Source organism: Ictalurus punctatus, chromosome 2 (genome assembly GCF_001660625.3).
Source record: "Ictalurus punctatus breed USDA103 chromosome 2, Coco_2.0, whole genome shotgun sequence".
In the NCBI taxonomy this organism is placed as follows: Eukaryota; Metazoa; Chordata; class Actinopteri; order Siluriformes; family Ictaluridae; genus Ictalurus; species Ictalurus punctatus.
Window position 1 is genome coordinate 38389503 of NC_030417.2, and position 8204 is coordinate 38397706.

Genomic DNA, 8204 nt, shown 5'->3' on the forward strand with positions numbered 1-8204 from the left:
AATAAGTTCTCCATATCTCCAAGACTGAGATTCCAAGACTGGTTCCTTTGAGGTACGAAAGACTTCCTGGATGAGTTCCTGTTCCTCGTTCTTCGCTGTAGTGAGTAACGCGAATGTTTTTGACACGTTTTTCCACACAACTTGGTTATGTGGAAATTCCTCTCGCACCTCACTGTACTCTAATCACATATCCTGTCTCATGTCTCACATCCTGTACACACACACACACTTGCTCTGAGCTCTCACCACATCGTTCCCTCCTCATCTGCTCCTCATTCCAGCCTCAGACTGGAAATCCTGCACAAATTAACACAGCGTGGTGTAAAGGGAGTGAGTGTGTGTGTGCGTGTGTGTGTGTGTGTGTGTGTCCTTACCCCACAGGGTATTATGTATGTGCTGTGATCTCTGTGGAAACTTTCATGTCTTTCATCAGTGTTTAGCGGTTATGGCTCTGGGTTACTGATCAGAAGGTCGGGGGTTCGAGCCCCAGCACTGCCAAGCTACCACCGTTGGGCCCTTGAGCAAGGCACTTAACCCTCTCTACTCAAGGGGGCGCTGTATCATGGCTGACCCTGCGCTCTGACCCCAACTTCCTTACATGCTGGGGTATGCAAAGAAAAGAATTTCACTCTGCTGTAATGTATACGTGACCCGTAAAGACTCATTATCATATCTGCTGAATTCTGGACTGTGATTGGTCAGTTGGTGTTAATTTTCTATAACAGCAAATCGGACAGGTTTATATTAGCATGCTCGTTCGAATACGTTATCGTTTCTATAATAACAGTAGGCTTTCGTGGTTTGAGAATGTAATAAATATGAGCCATTCATTTGACTCGTCTTGAGTTTGAGCGAACGGAACCAGAGTCAAATGTACAAAGCATGTGCACAGGAACAAGACAAGTCAGACAGACAAGTGCAGACACCATGAACACAATAAATACCAAATTAATACAAAGACCACATTCTACACTACATGGAAGTCTCACAACAGTTCTGTGAGATCATCTGATGGACTAAATCAAGCCTGATTAACCTGATCTTTATATTCAACAGAGTTACAAAGGGACAGGAAGTGAACACACACGGGTGTTTCGACACACATGTTACGGTAAGTAATGACTAACTGTAGGTGATAGAGCTGAAGCTTTGTTTGGTTTTTGTTTTGGTTGCTTAGCTTTTCCGCAACGCTTCCTTTTCTTTTTTGTGCAATAACTCTGCCCGTTACGAATAATAACCCGGAGTGCGGATCCCAGTGTTGAAGTGCGGCCGGATGACGTTGTTCTCGGCTCTTGTTCTGCTCTGAGCTTGGGCGGAGTCGGACAGAAGAGTCACACTTTATTCTCGGTGAGATCTCCATGAGAAAGCCGACTCGTTCCAGGTCTTAAAGTCGCACGAGCACACTTACAGTACGAGCGCACCGGACAGGTTCCAGCTGTTTGGGAGTCAGGAACCTCCATCTTCCCAGACACTGTTTTGATTAGAGAGGGATAAACTGATGCTCTGCCAGCGCAGCAGAAAAGCAGGTCAAATCTGCAGGAAAAAAAAACGGAACACTGAACATGACAAGATTAAGAAATAAAATAAACCTCTCCTTAAACTCTTAACAGATCATCTTCGTGATGTATCCATCCTTATTTCAGGACTCAAGACATAGTCTTGAATATCAGAGTATCAGAGATACTTCAACTATTAATTTAGGACATTTTTGGTGGCTACGAACTTCACTGCCCATGTACTTATCTGCGTACCTTTTGCGCATCTAGAATATTAAAAGCATTAACCCCCCCCCCACCTCACCCCCCCACCCCCCACCCCTGCACTCAGTGTTACATCGTTGTCTTTCTTCTATGTATATGGCCAAAGGTTTGTGGGCACGTGACCATCACAGCCAGATGTGCTTGTTGAACATCCCATTCCAGAGGTATTCACTCTTTGCTGTTATACTAAGCTCCAGTCTTCTGAGAAAGCTTTCCACTAGATTTGGGGGCGGGGCCTAATCTATGCATGTCTTATTCCACTCCCATCTTATTCCACACCCATCCTAATCCATACATGTCTTATTCCACAACCATTCAAATTCATACCCATCTTATTCCACGCCCATCCTAATCCATGCATGTTTTATTCCATGCCCATCCTAATCCATGCCCATTTTATACCACACCCACTATAATACATGCCCATATTATTCCATACCCATGCTCATCCTAATCCATTCCCATCTTATTCCACGCCCATCCTAATCCATGCATGTTTTATTCCATGCCGATCCTAATCCATGCCCATTTTATACCACACCCACTATAATACATGCCCATATTATTCCATACCCATGCCCATCCTAATCCATGCCCATCTTATTCCACACCCATCCTAATCCACACCCATTTTATTCCATGCCCATCCTAATCCATGCTCATCTTATTCCACACCCATCCTAATCCATGCCCATCCTATTCCATGCCCATCCTATTCCACACCCATCCTAATCCATGCCCATCTTATTCCACGCCCATCCTATTCCATGCCCATCTTATTCCACGCCCATCCTAATCCATGCATGTTTTATTCCACGCCGATCCTAATCCATGCCCATTTTATACCACACCCACCATAATACATGCCCATATTATTCCATACCCATGCCCATCCTAATCCATGCCCATCTTATTCCACACCCATCCTAAGCCATATCCATTTTATTCCACACCCATCCTAATACATGCCCATCTTATTCCACGCCCATCCTAATCCATGCCCATCTTATTCCACACCCATCCTAATCCATGCACGTCTTATTCCTTGTCCATCCTAATCCATGCCCATCCTAATAAATACCATCCTAATAAATACCATCCTAATCCATGCCCATCCTATTCCTTGTCCATCCTAATCCATGCTCATTTTATTCCACACCGATCCTAATCCATGCACATTTTATTCCTTGTCCATCCTAATCCATGCCCATCCTAATAAATACCATCCTAATCCATGCCCATTTTATTCCATGCTCATCCTAATCCATGCCCATCTTATTCCACGCCCATCCTAATCCATGCCCATTTTATTCCACACCCATCCTAATCCATGCCCATCTTATTCCACGCCTATCCTAATCCATGCCCATTTTATTCCATGCCCATCCTAATCCATGCCCATTTTATTCCACGCCCATCCTAATCCATGCCCATTTTATTCCACGCCCATCCTAATCCATGCCCATCTTATTCCACGCCCATCCTAATCCATGCCCATTTTATTCCACACCCATCCTAATCCATGCCATTTTATTCCATGCCCATCCTAATCCATGCCATTTTATTCCATGCCCATCCTAATCCATGCACATCTTATTCCACGCCCATCCTAATCCATGCCCATTTTATTCCACGCCCATACTAATCCATGCTCATCTTATTCCACGCCCATCTTAATCCATGCTCATCTTATTCCATGCCCAACCTAATCCATGCCCATCCTAATCCATACCAGTCCTAATCCATGCTCATCTTATTCCACACCCATCCTAATCCATTCCCATTTTATTCAGTGTCAGTCACTGTTCCTGAACACACTCCGAACTCTATGAAGGCACATTTGATTACAGTGAAAAACAGACACCATGTCTAATTAACTCCGATTCATTACAAACATCTGCATGGAGAGGATCAGCTGGAAAACACACATACGAGGCTTGAGCACTGCTCTGTCCAGCACGGCTCACAAACCAGAGTGACATCATATTCACAACACAGCCATCTCCACCACGAAAAATCCTGTGCATGAACCATGGACCATTGCAGCAGCATGCTGTGTGAGTTATTTGTTGCTTGTCTTGCCTTGGCCTGAGATCTCTCTCGGTCCTGCTCTGTCTTGCTGCAACACTTATCTCAGATCTGAAACTGACTCGGGTTCTTTAACATGACAACATGTTATGTTTCTATAACACCACCTTGTGTAGTGTTTCATTCCTCTTATACCAGGGCAATTTGCCAACGATTTCAATTTTTATTCATTGATGAACAACACTGCATAGTTTTATCCATTTATGACTGAATTTAATGTTGGGAAATGTCTACTAGACATTCTACAATTTATTACTTACATTATAGTCGTTATAAACAGTTGTTCCCTCACTTTCTCCTGAAGTTAATAGAACAACAGCTTTTCTAAAGGGGAACCATTTGTAAACATTTACTTTAGCTGGACAAACCAAAGAACCCTAGCGGGAACTTTATCCGAAGAGCATAACGGTAACATGATCTAGATTTGACTAAGCTAGCATCTTGCTTTTTTGGCATTCATACTAAAAAGCTTACACTGGGTAAAGTTAGGGTAAGTAGGCCTATATTGGTTACCTTAAACTCGGGGTCCTTAGGCCTTGGGGTAGAGCTTCGATTTGACTGTTGTTGCATACGGTAATATTAATCGCTAAAGGATCAATCAACCATTTGTATATACATAAGCACACTTTCTTTTTGTCTACCATAGTTCTCTATAGGAAAACACTTGGCAAGTTTCAGCTGTGCAAATATATGTGCAAACATCTCTTACCGGAGCTGAAAGAGTGAGTCTTATTGTCAAGATTTCATCTACAAGCACAAGCATGTGAGATCAGATCAGGAAACAAACTAGCATTCGACTCATTCATCTGCTCCGCTCTGCACAAAAGGAAACAGAAGGGAAACAATGAGAAAGAGACATGGAAGGCATCAGCGGATCAAATCTCCTCTCTTGACTTGTGTTATGCATTTCCATTATTGCACGCATGCACATCTGTCAGTGCTCACGGCCTGAAGGAATAGCTGAGATATCTAATCCCTCCACGCAGAGAAGAAATGATCTCCAACTCTCTTTAAGCAGATGCCAACAGGGAACCTCAATCAGAAGCCAGGACTGTGGATACACACCACAGAGAGCAAGCAGGCACACGAGGAGATGGATCTTAGTGCCGTAGATAAACAGATAATGTGAGGTCTTGGTTCGGTCAGCTACTACATCGCAAAAAAAAACAAAAAACAGCCTCTTCATTCTGAGAGCTCTTAATTAGAAAAGAAGCATTCACAGGGTTGGGGAATAAACACTGGGGTTAGGAACAGCGTTGCTGCGGTTTTAAGATACAAAAATCTAACGGACGATTAACACAGAGCGGGCCTCATTTACGTATCACGCTGGATTTGAACAAAATTACCACCAGCACAACAATAACAAATAATTTATGGTTAGTAGTGGACCATTTACACAGCAATGGAGGACAATGTGACCTGTACGGTGGGTGGACCAAATAAATGGGCCAATGAGTGTAAATACAAGATTTTAAAGACGAGCTGAGTGCAAACAACTGTTCGAGTCCAGACAGTGTGCAAAAATGAACAGTTGAAGAGCTGGATAATGCATGAATGTAGCAATAATTGGCTAATGCAGACCTCCTGCTGATGTCAAATCCTGAGAACTGAGAGTGTTAATGTGGATGCCAGCAGGGGTGAAGAGGTTCTGGCAGGAAAGTCTGTAGTCAAATCCCAGACCCAAATACCATAGAGAGAGTGAGCGAGAGAGAAAGAGTGAGCTAGGAAAGGTCTAGAGGACAACTAACACACTAACATCATGCTAAAACAAGCTGTGAAGGATCTAACAGGGATTTACTGTAGGGAAAAAGTGGGGAGTTAGTTTAAAAGGAAATGTAGAAGCCTTTGGAAAGCTTTACACACCCATCTCCATAGTATCTTTATTTGTTTAGTATTTTTTTGATGTTGTATGATGCACCACAGCATCTTTTAAAGCTGTCGCATCAATTTGATCCAGTTACAGCGAGGCTGCCAAAAGCATGAGTGTATTAAACGTGCACTTTGGCTGGTCTGGTTCTCTCTCTATCCAAAGCACTGCAGGTCGATGTGAACAGGTTTATAAACTGATGGCACACAAGAGTGTGATATGACCAATGTGCATGTGTTTCAGGAATGACCACACAAGTCCACTTTCTTGTTCACTTTATAGTGTAAAATTTATATGAGGATTATTCACAGCGCAGAATGACCAAGCACTCAACATAAATAATGCTTGCAAGAAATCTGTATGAAAGTAGAGCATTAATTTCTGATAGATGATGAAATAATCTAGGCACCTGTCAAGGGGTGGGATATATTAGACAGCATGTGAAGTCAGTTCTCGAAGTTGACATGTTGGAAGCGGGAAAAATGGGCAAGTGTACGGTTCTGAGCAACTTTGACAAGAGGCAAATTGTGATGGCTAGATGACTGGGTCAGAGCATCTCCAAAACGGCAGGTGTTGTGGGGTGTTCCCGGTATGCAGTGGTTAGTACCTAACAAAAGTGGTCCAAGGAAGGACAACTGGTGAACCAGCGACAAGGTCATGGGCACCCAAGGCTCATTGATGAGCATCAGAGCATCACAGCTTGCTGTGTATGGAGCTGCGTAGCTGCAGATCGGTCAGAGTGCCCATGCTGACCCCCTCTTCACCACCAAAAGCTCTTACAATGGGCACGTGAGCCTCAGAACTGGACCGTGGAGCAATGGAAGAAGATGGCCTGGTCTGATGAATCACATTTTTTTTTACATCATGTGGATGTCTGGGTGTGTGTGCATCACTTACCTGGGGAGAAGATGGCACCAGGATGCACTATGGGAAGAAGGTGAGCTGGTGGATGCTCTGGGCAATGTTCTGCTGAGAAACCTTGGGTCCTGGCATTCAAGTGGATATTACTTTGACACATACCATAGGTATTCCCTAATGACAGTGGTCTCTTTCAGCAGGATAATGCACCCTGCCACACTGCAAAAATTCTTCAGCAATGGTTTGAGGAACAGGACAAAGAGTTCAAGGTGTTGACTTGGCCTCTAAATTCCTCAGATCTCAAGCTGATTGAACATCTGTCTTATGCCCGACGAGGACGATCCAAGTCCGATCCATGGAGGCCCCACCTTTCAACTTACAGGACTTAAAAGATCTGTTGGTAACATATTGGTACCATATACCACAGCATACGTTCAGAGGTCTTGTGGAGTCCATGCCTCGACGTGTCAGGGCTGTTTTGGTGGCACAGGGAGGACCTACACAATATTAGGTGCTTTTAATGTTATGGCTGATTGGTGTATAACTTATAACAAAAGTGAGAGAGAGTGTGTGTGTGTGTGAGAGAGAGAGAGAGAGAGAGAGAGAGAGAGAGAGAGAGAGAGTGTGTGTGTGTGTGTGTGTGTGTGTGTACTGTAGGATTATCATTTTCTGCTGTTGATTGTTTGGTGTGAGCTTTGTGACAGGATAGAGTTATAATCCATTAAACCCCTTCCTTTAACAAAGAGCAGAGAGAACACTGGCCCTCATGATTCAAAAATTATTCATCTCCTTTCTTATATATTGGAGCTATTTTCTTTCTGAGGGTGGAGAAAAAAATCTGCTGGTTATGGGTGGTCCTGATTTTAGTGGGAATGTAGTGGTTCGGTGAACAGCTAATGTTTGGTTTGCGGAATTGTGAGCAATAAACAGCATTTAAGGAGGGGTTAAACCAAACATGTATAAACTAAATCAATTCATTTTAATTCCTTTTGTGGATCGAGCCTTTGTTATGGTTAAAAAAAAGCTTGTGTACTTCAGTGAACCTCAGGTCTATGTCACAAGGAGTACCACCTGGAGCAGGCCCAAGGTATTGTCCATAGGTGATCTTGTGGATTTACCATTTGCAAGATTAAGGGAAGAGGGCAGGCACAATACCAGTCCAGGGATTTGATGGACAGTTTTACATGGAATAGACCTTGCAATAGAAACTGGCTTTGGGAATGTGGAATGTCAGTTTGCTAGAAGGGAAATTGTGAGATGTTAGTGTGAGATGGAAAGGCATGGACTACATATTTATGACCTTGTATTCACACATTGTACAGGCTCCAGTACCAAACTTCTCAGTCAGGGGTGGTCTCTCTCTTCCTCCAGAGTTCCTAAAGGAGATAGACCTTGGGTTGGGGATGCTCGCCAGCCTTAAATTGAGGATGGTGTCTTTCTAAATGGACAAGAGGGTTACCTCCATGAGGTTTCAAGTCTCAGGAAGGAAAACCCTGTCTGTTGTTTGTGCATATGCACCAAATAGAATTTTGGAGACACTTTCATGAAAAAAAAGAAAAGAAAAGAAAAATGGAGCAGGTGCTGAAGAGGGTATTCTAACACTATAGTGCTTCACTGCTTATGTTGGGAAT